General features: G+C 42.8%; 1 protein-coding gene across 12 annotated transcripts in view; it reads left to right on the plus strand.

Annotated features, from left to right (window-relative positions):
- The window catches only part of LOC140458450 (CUGBP Elav-like family member 4), an 881,222-nt gene that overhangs the window by 566,383 nt on the left and 301,415 nt on the right, over positions 1-13,424 (plus strand). The window lies entirely within an intron of this gene.

A 13,424-nucleotide genomic window follows, 5' to 3' on the forward strand; every position in this document is an offset into this window, starting at 1 on the left:
ACTGTCTGTGTGGAGTTTGCACATTCTCCCTGTGTCTGCGTGGGTTTCCTCCCACACTTCAAAGATGTGTGAGTTAGGTGGATTGGCCGTGGCAAATTGTCCATAGTGTCAAGGGATGTGCAGGCTGGGTGGGTTACCCTTGGGAAATGCAGGACTATAGGATAGGGAGATGGGTCTGGGCGCATTGCTCTTCAGAGAGTTGGTGTAGACTCGATGGGCCAAATGTCCTGCTTCCACGCTGTAGGGATTCTATGATAGCATATACATCTTTTGCCAGAGAGTGTTTAAAATGTGGAGCTTGCCCTCTCAAAGTGTGTGAGCCAAGTCACAGAGGGTCATTCAAAGAAAATCTAAATGTGGACGTGAGGGGAAAAGGACAAGCAGGAGTGTCAGATGTTGTTGTGTGGGATGAGGCTTACTTGATTGTGGAGAAGTTAGGCTGAATAGCCTAATTCTGTTCTGTAGTTTCTAACCGAGATATAGCAATGATCCACTGATTTCTTTATCCAGTTGGTTGCACTAACAGTTTCCACCTTCCTATTGTCTGACCCTGTTCTTAACAGAAAACATTGGCATGTGTGTGAGTTCTGGGCTAGGTGCCTACGGCTGGCTTTCTCGCTGAGGTTAATATTGCAGACACAACAGTAGCTAACACAGATTTCAACCCTATCTCGGCTGGATTAACACGGTGCAGGATACAATGGAGAGATAGAAGGCTGGGTAGTTTGCAAACAGTTGTCTTTCAGGATGGACTTCCCCCAGGGCTTGAAGGGTATATCCCTCAGGTTCTGGATGGAGACATTGACTCAAAAACCAACAGCAACTCCAATGAGTTGTGCATAAAATCTCTCTTCAGTGATAATTCCAGGCCCAATTTTAATTACACTGTATTCCGTAATTAGAATTTAGGAGTGAGCAGGAAGATGATAAATAAGAGAAGAATAGAAATCAATTTACGTGATCATTTGGTAGTAACAGAACTGGAGTATTGCTGTAAAAATACACCTTTCATCAAAGCTTTTCACTTTGCACTTATGAGAATTAATCTCATAAAACAGATTTACAAGCATTATACAAACTACCATACAAAATTTGGGCCGTACGGGAGGAAAATGCTAATTGGTTGGCAAGTTCACATTTACGTACTTAACATTGGTATTCATGCAAATGGTCCTGATGAATGCAAGGCAAAAAGCTCTGACAAAATGTACTGCTTTTGAGCAATATACAAGATTTCAATATTCTCTTTCTGATTGAATCCATTCCCCAGTTGATTAACACACTAACAACCAACTTCCAAAAAAACCGAGCTGCATCAAGACATTTCACATCCTCACAACATCCCAAAGCATTTCTCAGCCAATTAGATCTTTCTGACATGAAGCTACCATCATAATGTCGAGAATGGAGCAACCAGTTTGGGCACAGCAAAGGCCGCATTGCTATAACACCTGCATTACCCATTCTATTTTCAGTGATGCGTCTCGGATAAACATTGGCCTGAACACCAGTGCCACCTCCCTTGTTCTTCTGTGAAATTGGGGGCTTTGGGATCTATCGCATTCACCTGAGAGGGTTAGGCAGGGTCTTGGTTTGATATCGAATCTGAAAGATGGCATCTCTGACAGGGTAGCATGCTGTCAGCACCGTGCTGAAGTATTACCCTAAAATTTGCATCCAGAATAGTTGGCATTGAGTTTGAAACCACAACATGCATCTCACTGCTTCTGTTTTTTTCTGCTTTCTCATTATTTTCCAGATTGTCCTTTCTGCTGTGTCTTTCACCTGTGACATCTATTTCATTTACTTCACTCTTTTTTATTTTCGGAGCTGGAACTCTGTGCTGTGGCACAACAATGAAATTTCAAGCCGTGCCTTTCCTTGTCATTTCGGAGCTGGGTCTTCCAACAACAACGTGAGGTCCTGCATGTTGATTTTTTCACATTGAAATTAAGGAAGAATAAAACCCCGGACATTTTGATAAATGGAACCTGTCCAGGCAGTTGCACTGAAATGGAATGGCTGCTGTTGGTACTTGGCTGAGTTTTTGAACTTGAAAGTTGCTAATGAGGTTAAGGTTTCCCTGTCCCACTCAAATAGTCACATCTGGCACTACAACGATTTGGCAGGCGTATTTTGAACATTTTTAAAAATCCTGTTCTAACCCAACTTTTAAAGAAATTTTAGTGTCACATTTTGTATTAGCTTAAGAGAGAACATATTCATTGAAGCATGGGATTAATAATGATTTTAGATTAGATTACTTATAGTGTGGAAACAGGCCCTTTGGCCCAACAAGTCCACACTGACCCTCTGAAGAGCAACCCACCCAGACCTTTACCCCTTCACCATGGCCACTTCATCTAGCCTGCACATTTTTGGACTGTGGGAGGGAACCAGAGCAAACCCACACAAACATGGGGAGAATGTGCAAACTCCACACAGTCAGTTGCCTGAGGCAGGAATTGAACCTAGGTCTCTGGTCCTGTAAGGTAGCAGTGCTAACCACTGTGCCACCATGCCACACACAATGTTTCACTCTTTTGGTTTAGAAAGACAGTTTTGTCAGCAACGGGCTCTTTAGAGTTTTGCATAGAAAGGTTTGATCAGTGAGGGATTTTACGTACGTGTCAGGAAATTTTTATGTCAGGAAGTTTTTTTCATAGGGGTGCAGTCAGGTACCAGAATCAATTTCAAGGTTAAACCGCCAGCGTATTTAACATTGGAGCTGGGTGAGAATATTTAGAGCTGGGACAGAAGGCACAGTAAATTGTGGTCTTCCTTTTGTTGTGTCTTGACCTTATATTGCTGAAGCACTGTTTCAACCCATTTTAAATAAAGCACTTCTTGGCTGTAAGAGCTGGCAATATAACTTGAATTGGAAGTCTAGCTCCTAACTGTCTTACAGCCTAGAAGTGTGCTCTTTCAGAACCTTCCTAGAATATAGAAATCCAACATTTAATACTCATCCACAATCATGATCGAGAAAATAGGAGGAAGCCTTGTTCTTGATCAGGTTGCAGTCCGTGCATGTGCTGCTACCAGTAGGGAAAAGATCCCAGATCTTCCTTCAGAGCTGGGTTTGGGGTGGTGCAGTGGCTCAGTGGTTAGCACTGCAACCACTTAATGCCAAGGATCCAGGTTTGATTCTAGCCTTGGGTGACTGTGTGGAGTTTGCACATTGTCCCCATGTCTGCATGGGTTTCCTCTGGGTGCTCCGGTTTCCTCCCACGGTCCACACAAGTGCAAGTTAGGTGGATTGGCCAGGCTAAACTGTCCATAGTGTCCACGGATGTGTGGGCGAGATGAAATAGCCATGTGAAATGCAGGGCCGCAGGGGATTGGGTAGGATGCTCTTCAAAGGGTCGGTATGGACTCAATGGACCAAATGGCCTTCTTCCCTACTGTAAGGATTCTATGAAGTGTTGATGGTAAAGCAATATATTTCCATGTCAGGATGATGTGCAACTTGGAGTGTGGATGCTGCCCTCATTCTGCTGGGTGGCAGTGGTCTCTGGTTTGGGAAGTATACAGTTGAGGATGACTTACCTTTACACAATGTAAGGTCACGTAAATTGCACATGATGTCATCAGCAGTTAGCATGGGCCTAGTTTGATGTGACACTGGCTTGGTGAGGATGGACAATCACTGTTTGGTTTAAATATAATGGGTCTTCAAATGTAGGGGATCCTTTTTCTTGTCTGTCTCAAACATTCATTAGTCTGTGGAATTCTCTTCCCCAGAGGGCAATGGGGTGTCAGTTCATTAACAACATCCAAGGTTGGAGGGTTTGAGCTCTAGGGAGAAGCTGAGTGAGGCAAATCTTTGATCAATAAGGGAGAAGGTTCAGAAGATCTTTGAGACTCCCTCTTCTCTCAAAAGTATTTTTAAGAAAAACCTAGATATATTCTTGGTAAGGAAGTGGGAGAGAGATTATTGCCTAAACAGGAAGGTGGATTGCAATCAGATCAGCCACTGTTAAATGGCAGGACAGACTAGAGAGGCTGAATGGTCCACTTCTGCTCCTCATTTGTATGTTATGTGAAACCAGTCTGATCATCCATGATTTTATTCAACATGGAGTAGGCTCAAGGGGCTGAATGGCCATACCTTGCTCCCATTTCTGGTCGAGTTTTCCTATTTTGTAAGAACAGGAATTGAGGTTTAGATCACTGTTTCCTGTGGTGAATAGGGGCAGGTCATTGACAGCTAACAGAAAGGTCGGATAGCTATCTGTGAGACTGCATTTTCCAATCTAATTTGAACGTCTCTTTATGTTACTTTCTGTATTGCCCTGAGAAATGGTCCCGCTGAGTAAGATGTGGGAACCAATGGCAGACTCAGGTCTGCTGCCTATATAATGCACTCTGCAATACCCATTGTGAGACTTGTCACTGCAGTACAACTGGTCCATTTGACTTGAGAGGGTGCAGATAAAATTCACAAGGATGTTGCCAGGGTTGGAGGTTTTGAGCCTTCTAGAGGTTTGTAAAGTCATGAAAGCAATGGATAGGATGAATAGCCAAGGTCTTTTCCCCAGGGTAAGGGAGTCTAAAACTGGAGGACATAGTTTAAAGGTGAGACAGGAAAGATTTAAAAGGGACCTGAAGGGCAGCTTTTTCACACAGAGGGTGGTATGTGTGTGGAATAAGGAAGTGATGGAGGCTGGTACAATTACATTACTCAACTAGATGGATACATGAATAGGAAGGGTTTAGATGGATATGGGCCAAATGCTGGCAAATGGGATGAGATAAATTGAAGATATTTGGTCAGCATGGATGAGTTGGACAAATGGGTTTGTTTCCATGTTGTCTTTCTCTGTGACTCTATGACTTTATGTTACGTGGTGTGTGCGCGTGTGTTTGTGCGTGTGTGTGTGTGACTTTAGATTTACTGCTTGCACATAAAAAATTGAGTAAAAGGTTTTGAAAACATGCCAATGTACTGTTTATTGAAAGTTACATGACACCAGGTTATAGTTCAGCAGGTTTATTTGAAATCACAAGCTTTCGGAGCGCTGCTCCTTCGCTGCTCTGAAAGCTTGTGATTTCAAATAAACCTGCTGAACTATAACCCTGTGTTGTGTGACTTTTGAACTTGTTCAGCCCACTCCAACACCAGCACCTCCACATCACCACTAATTGAACAAGTCCTTTGTGGGACAGCTCAGAGCTTGTAATACTCCATTTCAAGAGTGATCCTTGCTGTATTTTGGATTGGCATCTGTTATTATTGTCAGTCAGAGAAAAAACACCATTCGGTCAATGGTACCGGCTAATGTCCAAGAAAGGAAATGTTCTCAAACCAAGATTGGACTCAGGTCTATCATCCAGGAGTTCTCAGTTGTCTCAAAGAGGAAGCTTGGATCAGACACATCATCAGAATTGGTCCCAAATCCATCCAACTCACAGTCAGCCACAGCTTGTTGACTGGTAGACTTGCAGGAAGATTATGTCATTGCTTGATGTTAAAATTCACCCTCACCCTCCCAGTGCAGCACCAAGGAAGTGCTGCATTGTCAGATGTGCTGTCTATCAGTTGAGATGGTCAACTAAGTCTTTGGTAGTACCAGCCCCCACTTCTTCCCTGGTGTTTTATAAATGTTTTTTAAAAAAAAGAAACAAAGTGCTGACTCCCTCACTGGTAACCATGCCAACCCAGATTTGACATAGGCAACATATTATCAGGTTCTATTGAGTTTTTCTAATTTCAGTTGACCCTTAATTACATATTTAAATTTAGAATACACAGGTTTCATCCAGCTGCCATGTTATGGGTGAGATCAGATTGGAGAGGAAAATAGCTGCTTTTTATCATGTATACACCCAGCAGGGACACTTAATATTCTATGTTTTGAAAGTACTTTATTGGCTTTAATATGCATGGGGAGGGGATAGCTCCCTTAGTAAAAGTCACTATACCAATACAAACATTTCTTCATTGTGTGTGCACTTTAAGATAATGATTCTTTACGAGTGAGAAGAATTAATGGGTATAAATAAATAAAGTATTATCATGGCTAAGGGAGAAATGCCAGTTTAGACTAAGGTGATGGTGATAATGCATCGATAGCTAGGCAAGGCTTAAGTCAATTCTGAATGCTTCTTCCACCAGTTATGATAACTGAGCACTCCCCATCCAAACAGCTGGCAATTAGCTAGGTGAGGTTGCTACCCATCATAACCTGTTACTGGCTCTCAGGTGTCACAGTGCCGAGGGGTCTATCCAGTTCAGCTGATCAGGAAGCTCAGACTGCACCAGCCAAGACTGAGTGACAGTAGGAGGTAATTTTTCTCTCCCGTGCTGAGCCTTGTACATATTACACAGTGTTCCCTGTTCCTGTGGGGAATCATTAGAGTTGCTTGTTGCCTGGGTATGAAGGGAGAAGGCAGGACCCCGTTTGTAATGAATTGTTGTGGCTTTCACAAGGAGAGGAACACCAAAATGGGGAAGTGCTGAGAGCAAGCCATCATGTTGACACATGCAATTGTAGTGTTCACTGATTAAAGGAACCAGAGCCATTGCTTTCTATGTGATTCCTGAAAGTATTAGCGGTGTTACTGCTGGTTTTGAAAGAATCACTGCAGACCGCACCCACAGATCTTTGAAACCTTATAACCCATGTAGAAAGCCCTTTCACCCATGAGGACATTCCAAAGACGTGAGCAGAAAGACCATTTAGTATGACGTGAATCACAAAATCTAGCATCCAAGTTCAGCGAGTATTAGGGAAGGCAAATGGAATTTATCCTTTGTTTCAAAGAAAATGGAGTCTAGTAGGTGGGAGGGTTTGCTAAAACTATCCAAGCAGTAAGTTTGCCCACAGCTGAGATACTGCGAATAGTTTTGGTCCCTTTATCTAAAGGAAGATATATTGGTTTTGGAGGCTATCCACAGAAGTTTCACAAGTCTGATCCCAGGAATGGACGAACTGTCATATGAGTACAGGTTGTCTAGGTTGGGATTATGCTCAGAGTTTAGAAGAATAAGAGGTGATATTGTTGAAACTTATAAGATTCTTAGAGGACATTAAGTATATTCAAGTCTTGAAATAGACAGATTTTTAATCAGGAAGGGACTCAAGGGCTGTGGGGAAAAGACAGGAAAATGGAGGTGAGAATTATCAGGTCATTCTCAGTCTCACTGATTGGCATAGGAGATGGGCTGAATGGCCTATTTCTGCTCCTCTATCTTATGTTTTGAAGGAGTGCTGCACTGTTAGGGGTACTGGCTTTGGGAGGAAATATTTAACAATGGGTCCAGCTGCCCCTTCAGGTGAAGGCATCTTCCTCAGCATCCTGGATAACGTGTTTCATTCAACTAACATTACTTGTAAACAGATTACCAAGTCATCTATTATGATGCAGTCCATGGGGTCTTACGGTCAGTTGACTGCTGTGTCTGCTTCAGTCTCAGAATAAGGGGTAAGCCATTTCGGACTGAGATGAGGCAGAATTTCTTCACTCAGTTGTGGAAGTCTCTCCCATAGGGAGCTGCAGGGGCCAGTTTGTTAGATATATCCAAGAGGGAGCTGGATGTAACTATTGGGGCTAAATGGATCAAGGAGTATGGGGAGAAAGCAGGAGTGGGATACACGATTGCGTGATCAGTCATGATTGCATTAACTGGTGGTGCAGTCTCAAAGGGCCGAATGGCCTACTCCTGCAGCAATTTTCTATATTTCTATGCTTGAAGCAGTGACAACACTTGAGAAAGCACTTCAATGGCTGTAAAGTGGGATGTCTTGTCTATAATTCTTTCTTTCTATACTTAAGATTCAATTTTCCTTAACTTATGGTATTTTAACAGTTTTTTCAGCTCTGCACTTTATCAATTTATCAACACGGCTTCAAATGCTATTCCCCTTAAACCAATCTGTTTATCACTCAGTCACAGATGCAAATTCACAGGTTGGACACTTAGCAAGAATCCAAATGGCAAATCTAATCACGAGTTAAAATGAACTGGCTGTCATCGGTGAACTGTAGCTGACCTGTACTCTCAACCGAAGACCCGATTAGTCAAATCCTGATCCCAGTTTGTCATTGTTGATCTCCCCTCACTGAGCCAGCGACAGCTTAAACCAGAACCAACTTGGCAATGCTTTCTTCAGCATTTTTACAATTCATATGTGTGCCAGGGTCAATGCACTATCACCTCAGTATAAAGTGCCCTTTTGTGCATTATTTTTTCCAGGGAATTGCTAAGGCTCTTCATCAGAAGATGTCATACCAAGCTCGAAATACCTCTCTCTTTACAGATGCTGCCAGACCAGTTGAGTTTCTCCGGCATTGTCTGTGTTTGTTTCAGATTTCCATCATCTGCAGCATTTTGACGCAATTAATTAAAACACTTACTTTTGTTCAGGGTGTAGGTGTGCTCGCTGAGCTGTAGGTTTGATATCCAGACATTTCATTACCTGGCTAGGTAACATCATCAGTGGCGACCTCCAAATGAAGCGAAGCTGTTGTCTCCTGCTTTCTATTTATATGTTTGTCCTGGATGGGGTTCCTGGGGTTTGTGGTGATGTCATTTCCTGTTCGTTTTCTGAGGGGTTGATAGATGGTATCTAGATCTATGTGTTTGTTTATGGTGTTGTGGTTGGAGTGCCAGGCCTCTAGGAATTCTCTGGCATGTCTTTGCTCAGCCTGTGCCAGAGTAGATGTGTTGTCCCAGTCGAAATGGTGATTTTTTTCCTCCGTGTGTAGGGCTACGAGGGAGAGAAGGCCGTGTCTTTTTTGTGGCGAGCTGGTGCTCGTGTATCCTGGTGGCTAACTTTCTTCCTGTTTGTCCTACGTAGTGTTTGTGGCCGTCCTTGCATGGAATTTTGTAGATGACATTGGTATTGTCCATGGGATGTACTGGGTCTTTTAAGTTTGTTAGTTTTTGTTTGAGAGTGTTGGTGGGTTTGTGTGCTACTACGATTCTGAGGGGTCTTAGTAGTTGGCTGTCATTGCTGAAACTTTTTTGATGTATGGTAAGGTGGTTAGGGTTTCTGGCTGTGTTTGGTCTGCTTGTTGTGGTTTGTTCTTGAGGAATCTGCGGACTGTATTTTTTGAGTATCCATTCTTCTTGAATATGTTGTATAGATGGTTCTCCTCTGTTTTCCGAAGTTCGTCTGTGCTGCAGTGTGAGGTGGCTCATTGGAATTGTGTTCTGATACAGCTTTGTTTGTGTGTGTTGGGATGGTTGCTGGTGTAGTTAAGTATTTGGTCAGTGTTTGTCGGTTTTCTGTAGACGCAGGTTTGTAGTTCTCCGTTGTCCGTTCTTTCAGCTGTGACATCCAGGAATGCGAGTGTTTTGTTGGTTTCTTCCTCCTTGGTGAACTTTATGCCTGTGAGGGTGTTGTTGATGATGTTAAATGTCTCTTCTATCTTGTTTCGTTTTGTGATGACAAAGGTGTCATCGACGTAGTGGACCCAGATTTTTGGTTTGATGGTTGGGAGGGCTGTTTGTTCTAGTCTTTGCATTACCGCTTTTGCTATGAATCCCGATAGCGGAGATCCCATGGAGGAAAGAAACTGAAGAGGAAGAAACCGACAAAAAACTCACATTCCTGGACGTCACAGTTGAAAGAAAGGACAACAGAGAACTACAAACCTGCATATACAGAAAATCGACAAACACTGACCAAATACTTAACTACACCAGCAACCATCCCAACACACACAAACAAAGCTGTATCAGAACACTATTCCAACGAGCCACCTCACACTGCAGCACAGACGAACTTTGGAAAACAGAGGAGAACCACCTATACAACGTATTCAAGAAGAACGGATACTCAAAAAACACAGTGCGCAGATTCCTCAAGAACAAACCACGACAAGCAGACCAAACACAGCCAGAAACCCTAACCACCTTACCATACATCAAAAAAGTTTCAGAAATGACAGCCAGACTACTAAGACCCCTCGGAATCGTAGTAGCACACAAACCCACCAACACTCTCAAACAAAAATTAACAAACTTAAAAGACCCAGTACATCCCATGGACAAAACCAATGTCGTCTACAAAATTCCATGCAAGGACGGCCACAAACACTACGTAGGACAAACAGGAAGAAAGTTAGCCACCAGGATACACGAACACCAGCTAGCCACAAAAAGACACGACCCTTTCTCCCTTGTAGCCCTACACATGGAGAAAAAAAACCCACCATTTCGACTGGGACAACACATCTATCCTGGGACAGGCTAAGCAAAGACATGCCAGAGAATTCCTAGAGGCCTGACACTCCAACCACAACGCCATAAACAAACACATAGATCTAGATACCATCTATCAACCCCTCAGAAAACGAACAGGAAATGACATCACCACAAACCCCAGGAACCCCATCCAGGACAAGCATATAAATAGAAAGCAGGAGACAACAGCTTTGCTTCACTTGGAGGTCGCCACAGATGATGTTGTCTAGCCAGGTAATGAAACGTCTGGATATCAAACCCACAGTTCAGCGAGCAAACCTACACCCTAAACCTCAACCTGAGCTACAAACCTTCACAAACCTTGCATTTACTTTTGTTCTCCGAGACTTAGTTGTTTTGGACTTTCCAAACTCCCTTCTTACATCTGTGCCTCTCCTCCACCCACTGCTCATGCCACCTCCATTCCAACTGTCTGATTCCACTACTTTAATAGCTCCCCATGCTAGTGAATACAACTCACACCTTCCATCCAACTCCAGTAGCCTTCATGTTAACTCATGGCCTTCCCATGCCCAGTGTTCAATATGTACAGATACAATGAACCCTTTATTAACAATGGCAATGGTATGACACAGCTTAGAGTAAAAGCACCCATTCATTTTGCATTCCATCACAGGTTTTGTCTCAGTATGTTTGGCAATTTAACGTCAAATTCTACACTGCCCCATTGGATGCCCCCATTGTGAGCTAACTACCCAAAATAATATTAGTAGTTAGTATCAGTAAAGTTGTCATAACTATACAAATTCACAGAAGGAACAGAAAAGTCAATGTTGCCCTAATTGAGGCATCCAGAACAATTTGGCACAACCTTAACATTAAAAGTAGGCCATTTAGGTGATGTCTGGAATACCTCTTCACACAAAAGTGCAGACATCTGGAATCTTCTCCCCCAATAGCTCTTGAGAGTGTCAGTTGAAAATGTCAGATTTATGATGGATAGTTTTTTGTAAGGCAGGTGTATTACTCAGTAGAACAAGGGCAGCATAGGGGCTCAGTGGTTAGCACCACTGCCTCACCGCGCCAGAGACCTGGGCTCGATTCCACCCTCGGCTGACTCTCTGTGTGGTGTTTACATGCTCTCCCTGCATCTGTGTGGGTTTCCACCAGGTGCTCTGGTTTCCTCCCACAGTCTAAAGATGTGCAAGTTAGGTGGATTGGCCATGCTAAATTGCCCATAGTGTTCAGGGATGTGTAGGTTAGGTGCATTAGCCAAGGCAAATGTAGCGTGATAGGGTAGGGGAATGGGTCTGGGTGGGTTACTCTTTAGAGAGTTGGTGTAGACTTGTTGGGCCAAAGGGCCTGTTTCCACACTGTAGAGATTCTATGATTTTATGAATACATCCTGTTGCCCTAAGGCAGATTGGAATCCAAGTCCCAGAGGGAGAGGATTGTAGAACTCAGAAAGTGGAATGGGTCCATCTGTGAGTGTAGTAATCATCTTCTTACCAGGAAAAGGAGTGACGTACTTAAATTCAGAGCCAAGTCTCAATCTTTACTATCTATAATCAGTTTTCTTCTTGGCACTGAATTTGTATCTCAGTTACCTGCCAAGAAAATGAGATTTGAACTCGGTCGAGATCCTGTTCCAAAAGCGCAAGCCAATTTTGTAATGCTTCAAATTTGCTTCCAGTTAATGATTCATTCAGAATTACAACCTGGACAACTAGACAATTAATCAGGAATCTATTCTGTAGCAAATGTGAACAAACCTCAAAACTGCTATTGAATAAATCTACTGTTTGAGTCTTCAATTTTGTGTTGAGTATCAAATTTGACCAGGACACCTACAATCCAACTTGGACATCAGGTTTACTGAACATGGGACTGAAGTTATCCTACTATTTGTGGGTTAACATGAGGCAATATTGGATACACATCAGAGAGTGGTCATATCTGTTGAAGCCAGGTATCCTTCTGATACTTCCTTGAATTTGTGCAAGCTGCAGGAAAACTCCATTCCAAATTCCTTACTTGTGTCAGATTTTTTAAAATAAATATTATTAACAGGAGATGCCGGAACAAGACAGAATGACCTTAATATTAACAGTAATGCATTTTGAGGTGAGGGTGCAGGTCAGAAATCTCTTAATCCATTTTGAATTAAGAAAGTCTGGAGGTTTATCACTGAGAAACTGATCAAGGCTGATGTGGTCAAGGGTAGGGGAGGTGGTCAATTGCAAGTACCAAAACTATGATAGCTTCTTATTAGGCCACCAACATTACAGGTAGCCAGAATTAAATGTGGTCTATTTGATGGCAGAACAGTTTCGAGGGGCTGAATGGCCTCCTCCTTTTCCTACGCCCATAAGACCTGAAGCAGGAAGCTGAGGCCTGTTGTGCAGGATATTTGCTCGGATTAAAATTGACACGACAGTTTGATTGACAGGTGAGAGATTGGACGTGCTGAAGTCTATAGAGAGTGGAGGACAGTTACTCATCAAGTTTGCAATTGGGAACCGCATGAATGAAGGTTTCAGCAACAAGTGGGTTATTAAATCCCACTAGTTTCCATTAATATAACAAGATGAATATTTTATTTACTAGAACGAATTGCTGTGGTCCACACTCAAGCACAGAGAGGCTGGTAATTTTCAAAGAGGTATTTGCAAAAGACTAGACGGGGAACACATTGACACTGCTGTGGATAAAGAGCAGGAGAGAGGCAGGCAAATTGGATAGCTCTTTCCAAGAGCCAGCACAGGCTTGATGGGCCACGTGGCCTCTTTCATGGTTGTAAATATTGGAGGTTCAACTTAAAATACTGTTGTGGAAGTGCAGGTTCAGCACGTCAAATCTAAACTTTGGGAACAAGGCTATGCCAGATTTTCAATATTTCTGGATTTTAGGCTGGACAATTCAGCTGTGGAGGTTCCTGGTCAGACTAGGTAAGGTGGGGTCAAGGGTCAGTTGGAGCACAGGTTAGAGCAGTACGCCGAGTGGCAAAGCCAATTACTGACTCTAGAACGATACCTTGTCAATGCAGCATTTGATCAAATTGTCCCGGTAAGTTTATTTTAAAAACTTTTACTCCACTAAAACTGAATGATGGAATACTTTAAAAGGGTCCCAACGTTTGGACAAGTCCTGTTCAAGTGAAATTTGAGACAGAGACCTACACTGAAAAGTTGAGTTTCACACAAGAGTTACGTCATAAACAGTTCAGAAAGCAACTTGACTAATTCACTCATAGCTGGGAAGCCGCACC

The sequence above is a fragment of the Chiloscyllium punctatum genome, chromosome 33 (genome assembly GCF_047496795.1).
Source record: "Chiloscyllium punctatum isolate Juve2018m chromosome 33, sChiPun1.3, whole genome shotgun sequence".
In the NCBI taxonomy this organism is placed as follows: Eukaryota; Metazoa; Chordata; class Chondrichthyes; order Orectolobiformes; family Hemiscylliidae; genus Chiloscyllium; species Chiloscyllium punctatum.